At 42.3% G+C, this 10,477-nt stretch overlaps 1 pseudogene across 1 annotated transcript; it reads right to left on the reverse strand.

The window, feature by feature from the left end:
- Positions 1-6,989: 6,989 nt before the first annotated feature.
- LOC309972317 (N-alpha-acetyltransferase 40-like) lies at positions 6,990-7,783 on the reverse strand (annotated as a pseudogene). The gene has a single exon. The product of its transcript is annotated as an N-alpha-acetyltransferase 40-like (transcript).
- Positions 7,784-10,477: the final 2,694 nt, after the last annotated feature.

Here is a 10,477-nt window from a genome sequence, read left to right on the forward strand (position 1 = left end):
GTAGCAGGATACAAAATTAATGCACAGAAATCTATTGCATTTCTATACAATAATGATGAAAAATATGAAAGTGAAATTAAGAACACACTCCCAATTACTACTGCAACTAAAAGAATAAAATATCTAGGAATAAACCTACCGAAGGAGACAAAAGACCTGTATGCAGAAAATTATAAGACACTGATGAAAGAAATTAAAGATGATACAAATAAATGGAGAGATATACCATGTTCTTGGATTGGAAGAATCAATATTGTGAAAATGACTCTACTACCCAAAGCAATCTACATATTCAATGCAATCCCTATGAAACTACCACTAGCATTTTCCACAGAACTAGAACAAAAATGTTCACAATTTGTATGGAAACACGAAAGACCCCCGAATAGCCAAAGCAATGTTGAGAAAGAAAAATGGAGCTGGAGGAATCAGGCTCCCTGACTTCAGACTATACTACAGAGCTACCATAATCAAGACAGTATGGTACTGGCACAAAAACAGAAATAAAGATCAATGGAACAGGATAGAAAGCCCAGAGATAAACCCACGCACATAGTGTCACCTTATCTTTGATAAAGGAGGCAAGAATATACAACGGAGAAAAGACACCCTCATCAATAAGTGGTGCTGGGAAAACTGGACAGGTACATGTAAAAGAATGAAATTAGAACACTCCCTAACACCATACACAAAAATAAACTCAAAATGGATTAAAGACCTAAATGTAAGGCCAGACACTATAAAACTCTTAGAGGAAAACATAGGCAGAACACTCTATGACACAAATCATAGCAAGATCCTTTTTGACCCACCTCCTACAGAAATGGAAATAAAAACAAAAATAAACAAATGGGACCTAATGAAACTTAAAAGCTTTTGCACAGCAAAGGAAACCATAAACAAGACGAAAAGACAACCCTCAGAATGGGAGAAAATATTTGCAAATGAAGCAACTGACAAAGGATTAATTTCCAAAATTTACAAGCAGCTCATGCAGCTCAATATCAAAAAAAACAAACAACCCAACCCAAAAATGGGCAGTAGACCTAAATAGACATTTCTCCAAAGAAGATATACAGACTGCCAACAAATACATGAAATGCTCAACATCATTAATCATTAGAGAAATGCAAATCAATACTACAATGAGATATCATCTCACACCGGTTAGAATGGCCATCATCAAAAAATCTACAAACAATAAATGCTGGAGAGGGTGTGTAGAAAAGGGAACCCTCTTGCACTGTTGGTGGGAATGTAAATTGATACAGCCACTATGGACAACAGTATGGAGGTTCCTTAAAAAACTAAAAATAGAAGTACCATATGACCCAGCATTCCCACTACTCGGTATATACCCTGAGAAAACCATAATTCAAAAAGAGTCATGTACCAAAATGTTCACTGCAGCTCTATTTACAATAGCCAGGACATGGAAGCAACCTAAGTGTCCATCAACAGATGAATGGATAAAGAAGATGTGGCACATATATACAATGGAATATTACTCAGCCATAAAAAGAAACGAAACTGAGCTATTTGTATTGAGGTGGATGGACCTAGAATCTGTCATACAGAGTGAAGTAAGTCAGAAAGAGCAAAACAAATATCATATGTTAACACATATATATGGAATCAAAAACAAAAAAAGAAAATGGTCAGAAGAACCTAGGGGCTAGGCAGGAATAAAGATGCAGACCTACTAGAGAATGGGCTTGAGGATACGAAGAGGGGAAAGGGTAAGCTGGAACAAAGTGAGAGAGTGGCATGGACATATATACATTACCAAACGTAAAATAGATAGCTAGTGGGAAGCAGCCACATAGCACAGGGAGATTAGCTTGGTGCTTTGTGACCACCTAGAGGGGTGGCATAGGGAGGGTGTGAGGGAGGGAGATGCGGGAGGGAGGAGATGTGGGGACATGCATCTGTGTGTGGGTAATTCACTTTGTTATAGAGCAGAGGCTGAAACACCATTGTGGAGCAATTATACTCTAATAAAGATGTTAAAATAAATAAATAAATAATTAATTAAAAAAAATAAGTGTTAACATGGTGTAAATTGCACCCAGAATTACATTAAATAATTTATGCCAAGTAAACATGAGAGAGAGAGAAAAAAAGAACACTACTTAACACCATACACAAAAATAAACTCCAAATGGATTAAAGACTTAAATGTAATACCAAACACTATAAAACTTTTAGAGGAAAACACTCTTTGACATAAATCTCAGGAAGATCTTTTTTGACCCACCTTCTAGAGCAACAGAAATAAAAACAAAAATAAACAAATGGGACTTAATTAAACTTAAAAGCTTTTGCACAGCAAAAGAAACCATAAACAAGACAAAAAGACAACCCTCAGAATGGGAGAAAGTATTGCAAATGAAACAATAGTCACAGGATTAATCTCCAAAATATACAAACTGCTCATGGAGCTCAATATCAAAAATACAAACAATCCAGTTAAAAAATGGGTGGAAAACCTACACAGACATTTCACCAAGGAAGACATACAGATGGCCAAGAGGCACATGAAAAGCTGCTCAACATCACTAATTATTAGAGAAATGCAAATCAGAACTACAATGAGATATCACCTCACGCCGGTCAGAATGGCCATCATCAAAAAATCTAGAAACAAGAAATGCTGGAGAGGGTGTGGAGAAAAGGGAACCCTCTTGCATTGTTGGTGGGAATGTAAATTGATACAACCATTATGGAAAACAGTATGGAGGTTCCTTAAAAAACTACAAATAGAACTACCATACAACCCAGCAATCCCACTACTGGGCATATACCCTGAGAAAACCATAATTCAAAATGAGACATACACCACAATGTTCATTTCAGCACTGTTTACAATAGCCCAGAGATGGAAGCAACCTAAGTGTCCATCGACAGGTGAATGGATAAAGATGTGGCACATATATACAATGGAATATTACTCAGCCATAAAAAGAAACGAAATTGAGTTATTTGTAGTGAGGTGGATGGACCTAGAGTCTGTCATACAGAGTGAAGTAAGTCAGAAAGAGAAAAACAAATACTGTATGCTAACACATATATATGGAATCTAAAAAAAAAAAAGGTACTGATGAGTCTATTTGCAGGGCAGGAATCAAGAGGTAGACATAGAGAATGGAGTTGATGACATGGGGTGGGAGGGCGAAGCTGGGGCAAATGAGAGTAGCACTGACATATATACACTAACGAATGTAAAATAGTTGGCTGGTGGGAAGCAGCCGCATAGCACAGGGAGATCAGCTGGGTGCTTTGCGATGACCTAGAGGGGTGGGATAGGGAGGGTGGGAGGGAGGCTGAAGAGGGAGGGGATATGGGGACATGTGTATGCATATGGCTGATTTGCCTTGTTGTGCAACAGAAACAAGTATAGTATTGTGAAGCAATTATACTCCAATAAAGATCTATTAAAAAAATAGTAAAAAAGAAAATTTTGTGTAGCATATTTGAAGGCTGCTAAGAGAGTAGATCCTAATAGTCCTCATCTGAAGAAATAAATTCAATAAATAATAATTAAATAATTATTTAAATAATATTAAATTATTAAATAATATTTAATCATTAAATATTAAATAATATCTAATCATTAGATGATGTGGTGAGCATTTTTATTAAGCACATGCCCTTCAATATTCCCTCTATTTTTTCCTCAATGACCTTTCATTATCCAGCACACAAGCAAGATAATTACTGTTTTAATATAAAGATTTGAGTCTGTTCAACTTGAGAATGTCAATTCTGTATTTACTCCACCAAACTTCTAGTTTTCAAAATAAACAAATGACTGGCTTGTAGTCAGAAACTACTTATATCTAACTGACCTGCCTATGAGACACCTGCTTTTTAAAGGGAGTGTTTCTTACTTCAATTCATTTTGGCATTACATGAATAGTTTCTGAAACCCTGGTGGAAATATATCCTTCAGAGGAGAGGTCCAGTATTTCACTCCAGATTCCACTGAGAATATTAAATTTTTTTTTCAGCTGAACAAAGTATCTTTTATTTGTGACATACAAGTACAACCAATGAGGGAATTCCTGGCAATCCAGTGGTTAGGACTCCATGCTCTCACTGCTGAGAGCTCGGGTTCAATCCTTGGTCAGGGAACTAACTAAAATCCCACAAGCCACACGGGGCAGCCAAAACAAACAAACAAAGAAAAAACAAAACAAAAAACCCCCCAGGAAAACAAAAACAAAAAACCCCAAAAACCAAATACAGGACTTCCCTAGTGGCGCCGTGGTTAAGAATCTGCCTACCAATGCAGGGGACACGGGTTCAAGGCCTGGTCCGGGAAGATCCCACATGCCATGGAGCAACTAAGCCCATGTGCCACAACTGCTGAGCCTGTGCTCTACAGCCCATGCTCCGCAACAATAGAAGCCACCGCAATGAGAAGCCTGCGCACTGCATCGAAGAGTAGCCCCTGCTCACTGCAACTAGAGAAAGCCCACGAGCAGCAACGAAGACCCAATGCAGCCAAAAATAAATAGATGAAAACAAACAAAAACCAAATACAACCAATGCAAAAAGAGGTCATTTTCCCCCTTTTCTTCCAGTGATAACAAGTTGCTAAAAATATATATATATATATATCAAGAAGGAGTTTATATTCAAAGTTTCCTCTAAAAAAAACAAACCAGGAAGGGTTAAAAAAAGAACCATAAACATGTCATACACACATCTGACATCAACAAAAATAACCTGAAATACGGTAGATACAGCTAAAAAAAAAAATCTCAAAATTAATATTTTAACATCCCCCAAAGAAACAAACAAAAAATCCTGGTACAAAAGGCCTGCTATGTTTCTCAAAACCAAGACGTTGGGGAAATGGAGAAAGATTGATAGTTGAGAACTGAATGGGCTCAAAACCAACAACGGGGTGACCTGCAGGTCTCAGGCAGCCCCTCCCCCGACAGCAGCCCTTGGAGGCAGCTGGACCAGCAGGGCCCAGCACAAAGCACCCATCTACCAGCGGGCTTGCTGCCAGGTACCCAGGGAGCAGAAAGAGAGAACGTACACTGAACTCACCTTATGTGGGATTTACACTGGGTTCCCTTTCGGACACCTTTAGTGGGAGGCATCAGAAATCCATGATCTCTAAAAAAAAAAAAAAAAAGTTTACTTTAATAAACTTGTTTTGGTTTTTAATGGAAAAAAAGAAAAGAAATCCATGATCTAATACAGTAAATATTTATCATCCTGTGTCCTTTGAGAGACAGCAGGGATCAGAGGAAAATCTTTTCCTAAATATGCTTCTGTCGCCCCATGATTCTTGGAATGAGCCCTCCCATCCCCTCCCAGTCATTAAAATTCTTACCCTTGGGTAAAATCCCCTGGGAGCCAGCAGGGTAGGGGCAAAGGTGGGCTTATTCCTGTGTAAAGCTGCAAGGCCACGTCCACTGCTGGCTGGTCAAGAGCAACGCACAGCGCAGGGCTGGGCCGGGGGAAGGAGGCCGTGTGTACAGGGCCCCCCTGCACAGGCGGGAACGGGGGTGGGTGTGGAGGAGGCGAGGCGGGGGGCGGAGCGGGGGAGAAGCAGGAACAGCTCCCGGGAGATCTGCCAGCACGGGCGGCCCGAGAGGGCAGAGGGTGGGACGTGAGCAGACAGCGGTCAGAAGGACGGACAGGCCTCCTCGTGAGCAACTTCACAAAGGCAGAACCTTTGGGACACTCCCTAAAGCAGAGCTCAAGGTTGTCCAAGGGAAGGCATTAGGTGCTTCTTCCTAGATAAGGATTTGGTCATTTTCTTCCCTGGAAGGGGAACAAGGGAAGAGATCGCCCTAGAGATCAGGGCGAGTTTAAACTCTCTCTATCCCACGAGAGGAGAGGAAGACCTTCTCCTGGCTCCCACCTGCTGCCACAGGTGATACTGGAAAGAAAAGCAGCTGTTTGGCCACTGAGAGGCGTTCCTGCTGCAGCCTGCGCTGCCAGCCAGGGCAGTGGCACTGGTGGTTCTGTGTGGCAGCGAGGGGCCAGGCTGGGGAGTGCGGGCAGAGGGGCCTGCTGCTGGCTGGGGGCTCTCTAAGCAGGCGGGGGGATGGGCGGGGCGGTGGGGAGGGATACCCACCTTCAGAGAGCTATCAGCGCCAAGACAGGAGAGGAAACAGCACTAAATATTCCAGGAAAGAGGGGCCATTTTGGGGGAAGACGAGGGGCTCCCTTATGTTATTCTCCCCTTGAGAGTAAGAACTTGGGTATCTGGGGTGGCGTGAGAGGCAGAAGCAGAAAGAGTGGTGAGAGGTGACGGAGAAGAGCAGGCAGAGCCTCCGGCTGTTTTCTATGAAAGAAAAACTCGACTCACTGCCATGAGATCAAGAGATTAAGGTCAGGATGTAGCCAAGTCCAAAAGCCCGGAGAAGCCATAGTCCCCGTGGTAGGCCCTATTCACACCTGTTCCTGGTCCTCTCAGCCCCTCACTGGCAGCAATGGAGTGAGGGAGACAGCCTTCCTCCCTGAGTCATCTGGTCCCCTGGCACAGCTCTGCTCTAACTGTGGATCCATAAAAGCACAGCCATAAGGAGCTCTCTCACTTGTTTGTGTCGCGGCACCAAAGACCTTCCCAAGGTCTCCATCCGAGCATCCCATCCATGAAACGGGAGGCTTTCCGAAGCCTCTCTCTACGCCTAAAAGCCCAAATCTACACCGAGTCCATTCCTCTTTGGGAGCAGCCAGACCCTGACCCAGGGGTCCAGAACTTTCAGAAAGGCGGGTATAAACACTCCATTGTCCAACTGTGAGCGTGTGCTGGTGGTGGTGGTGGTGGCGCCGGCGGGCTTCTCAGGCATTCCGCTGGAGGAAAGTCGAGGAACCCTACGAGGAAGGGTTCTCACTCTCGCGAGAGCCGAGAGCCGAGTGAGCGGGCGGCCACTATGAGAGCATGCGCCTTGTGCCCAGGCATCCGCCGGCTCTTCCCACAGCATCCTGTCCGCTCTGCTCCGTCCTGGCCTCCTGCTCTTCTAGGAGAGAGTGGGAGGGGCAGCGTGGCCCTCTCCTCCCCAAGGTTCTGTGCTCTCAGGGTGCAGCCTGGCACGGGGAGGGCTGAGGAGGCCACAGCTCTGAGGGCACCTGGAAAGCGGCATGAGGCCAGGGAGAGGACAGGCCTGAGAGAAGTGTTCTGGCTTGGGAGTGCAGGGACAGCAGCCACCACAGTGCCCGCCCGCGTGGGAGTGCTGGCTGCCCCCAGACTTCGTCCTCCGGCTCGGGACCCCATTGGAGCAGCACCCGGACACGCTTGGGGGAGAGTCGTCGATTTCACATTGCAGCGCTTCTCTGAAGAACCTGTAGGCGCCACGATTGTGCTTACATACAGCTAACATAACTCTCTTCTTCTGTGTGCTGCTGGCCGTGATCTGCTGGATTGTATGAGGAGCTTGCCCAGGCCTTTCCGCCGCACCTTGCTCTCCATCTGGACTTCGTAGTGGTACAGGACTTCGTCCCTGCACACCACGTCAAACCGGAAGAGAGGAAGGGCGACATGGACCGAACTGTTTTCCCCAAGCGATGAGAGGTAATCCATCATTTCCTTGTGTTTCTCTCGGTCCTTCCAGCCCCAGTCGCGTCGCTCATACATGGTTTACATGTTGGTCAGGGTGAAGGCCCAAACAGTGACTGGCTCCAGGCCAGACACTCGCTTACATTCAATGAAGACATTTAACCCATTCCCATCATATTTCTTGAACACTGGGAAAGCCTCCAAGCCTAGTCTCTTAAAGCTCTTTTGTCTTTTAATTCCCCCAAATGCAACAAGCATAAAAACGGCAGGAAGGAAAACTTAGAAATAACACCATCTGAAGATTTTACTCTGAAAATGTTAAAAGGATCCTCCCCCAATCTGTTTGTTTGCAATGAGTCTCCACTGTAGTTGTCAGTGTTTTTAACATCCAAGAATCTTATTGTTTTTTTTTTAAATTTTAACCGTCTTTTTTTGGTTTTAACCAGTTTTTAAATTGAAGTATAATTTATCAGTTGTCAGTTTTTGCCTCCTCACTGATTGATGAGAAAAATAATTCAGTACAAGTTTTGGTATGAAGGTGGGTTTCAGTCTGGAAATTTATTGGGAAGTCTATCCAAATGTCCTAAAGTTAAGCAAGAATAGTCATTAAATATGCAAAAATAAAAATATCATGTGATAGGAATCAGAAAAAAATAGATGCCATAATAATTATAGCTATAATAGCATTAAAACAATGATTTTTATCAGTGACATAAACCAATGGTTTATTTTGGATGGGCTACAACTTAGTTTTATGGTTCTCCCTTGTTCAATTTTGGAATCTCTAGTACAAAAACTACAGATATCTGGGGGCTTTGATCCATGATGAAACCAAATAACTGTCCAATTTCTGTTGAGATGGATTGAAATTTGAATACTATTTTTGTGGCTATAGTATGCTACCTGCTTGGTGTATTAAAAAAAAAAGAGAGAAACTCTTGTTCTGCTTGAAAGCTTTCATTGTTTCACTACATTTCAAGTAACTTTGCGAGTAAAAGATGCTGGACTTTGGTGCTTGTATTTCAACCATTAGGAATACATTGCAGAGATAGGACAGCTGAATATTAGTAAAACCCAGCTGGTGAAAATTATTGCACTCCCATTCTCCCATTTATGAGACAATTTCTTAAATCTCTGAATTGGTTTCCAGACTGCAATCCCATAATCCCATTGTGTTTAGGAAAAAATGAAAGATCTAGCAATGGCCAATTTAAAAAAGGGATCATTGGAGTTGAAGGCAAGGGGTGAGGAAAATGGTAGGCTATTATTTGAAATCTCATGGTGTGTCAGTTAGCTCTTACTGAATAACAAATCACCCCAAAACTTAGTGGTTTAAGACAACAGCCATTTATTTGATTCTTGTTTCTTTGCATTGGGAGTTGGAATGCACAGGGTGATTCTTCTGGTTTAGGCTGGCTCTCATTTACCGGCAGATAAAAGACTGCAGTTAGTTGTTGGTCAGCTCTGCTTTCGGGGGTGGGGGTAGCTCTTGGCTTGGGTGGCAAGGCTGACTGGACCACATGCCTTTAGTCATCGATAGGCTTGTTTGGGCTTCTTCATATGGTGGTGGTGGTGGTGGTGGTGGTGGTGGTGGTGGTGGTCTGAGGGGAAGCCCCAAAGCACAAGTGTTTTTCAGTCCTTGCATCATGTTTGCTAGCATCCTGTTGGTTAAACATGCCTCATGGCCAAGTTCAGAGTCAAGTTTGAGGGTGCTCAAACTTCCATGACAAAGAGGGTATGAATACAAAGAGATGAAGCATGTGTGGCCATTTTTCCAACCTACTGCATATGGTTTATTGAGTAAGATAAACCATTGAATTACGTGGGGAATCCTGACTGTATAATTTTGGCACAACTCAAAATCTGTCATGTAAAAAAATGTTTTGGAGATTTGGTCAAAGACAGGATATGTTCAGCTAAAATTAATACTTTGTTTGGCTGATCAGACATCATGAAATTCAGTCCGAAGGGGTTATGAGCTCTCTCTGCTCAGAATCACTGTAGTCTGTATTAGAAAATGCTGAGAATTGCTGCTTGGGTTCTAGAATGGCTATCTTAGATAATTCAGTGCAACCCATTCTATCCTTTTGTGTGTAGAATTTTATTAAAAGTATGTATTTTTAGCTTATATGCTTAACGTGTGTATAATTATAGCACAGATGAGTTTTAGTGAAGCAGCAGTCGTAAAGGCAAGTTAGAATACAATATTGTAGTTCTCAAGGGTTGAGAATTATTGATTCAGAGAGCTGAAAGAGGCATTTTTCCATCACTGCCTAATATTAGGGTGAGGCCAGAGTGTGACCCCTATCACTCACTTTTGGAAAGGGGCAGAAACTGCTCCTAGGTGATAGGATTCATCTAAAAAATAAAATACAATCATATTCCCCACCCCATCTATTCTAGCCCACTCTACCCAAAACTTTGCTTTAGTATTTCAGGAAGTTCAAGAGGTTTGAATTTATTTGGTTTTAAGAAAAGAAACTGTTTTAGTTCTTATCATCTAAATAATTAGCACCAATGTACATAAACTAAAGTTAAACTGTTTTCCACTTAGTATGTCAAATAAGAGCTTTCTTTTCTGCATTAAAACTTCCCTAAGTGACTCTCTTTGACTACTGCCCAGTGACTCTTTCCAGCTCTTTTAAGGAATTTGTCAATTTTCAACCCTCTTTTTATGTTTCTTTCTTGCTGTCACATACCTGTTGCTCCAGAATTGGTTTGTGATGTCAAGCATGAATAGAATGCTAGATGCAGCACAGCCTCAGTAATTAGCATTACTTCAGAGGATTGATTTGAAGCAGTGAAAGGTTTGAACTCAAGCTACTCTGAAGAAAAAAAAATTTATCGAATGATGTTTCCACACTCTGTTGAGCTCTTTGGATGTTTAAAAAAACAGTGAAAGTCAGCGGTACCTGACTTGAAGGAATTGACACTCCATTTCAAAACCTGCTT

The sequence above is a fragment of the Leucopleurus acutus genome (genome assembly GCF_964270905.1).
Source record: "Leucopleurus acutus genome assembly, chromosome: 15".
Taxonomy (NCBI): domain Eukaryota; kingdom Metazoa; phylum Chordata; class Mammalia; order Artiodactyla; family Delphinidae; genus Leucopleurus; species Leucopleurus acutus.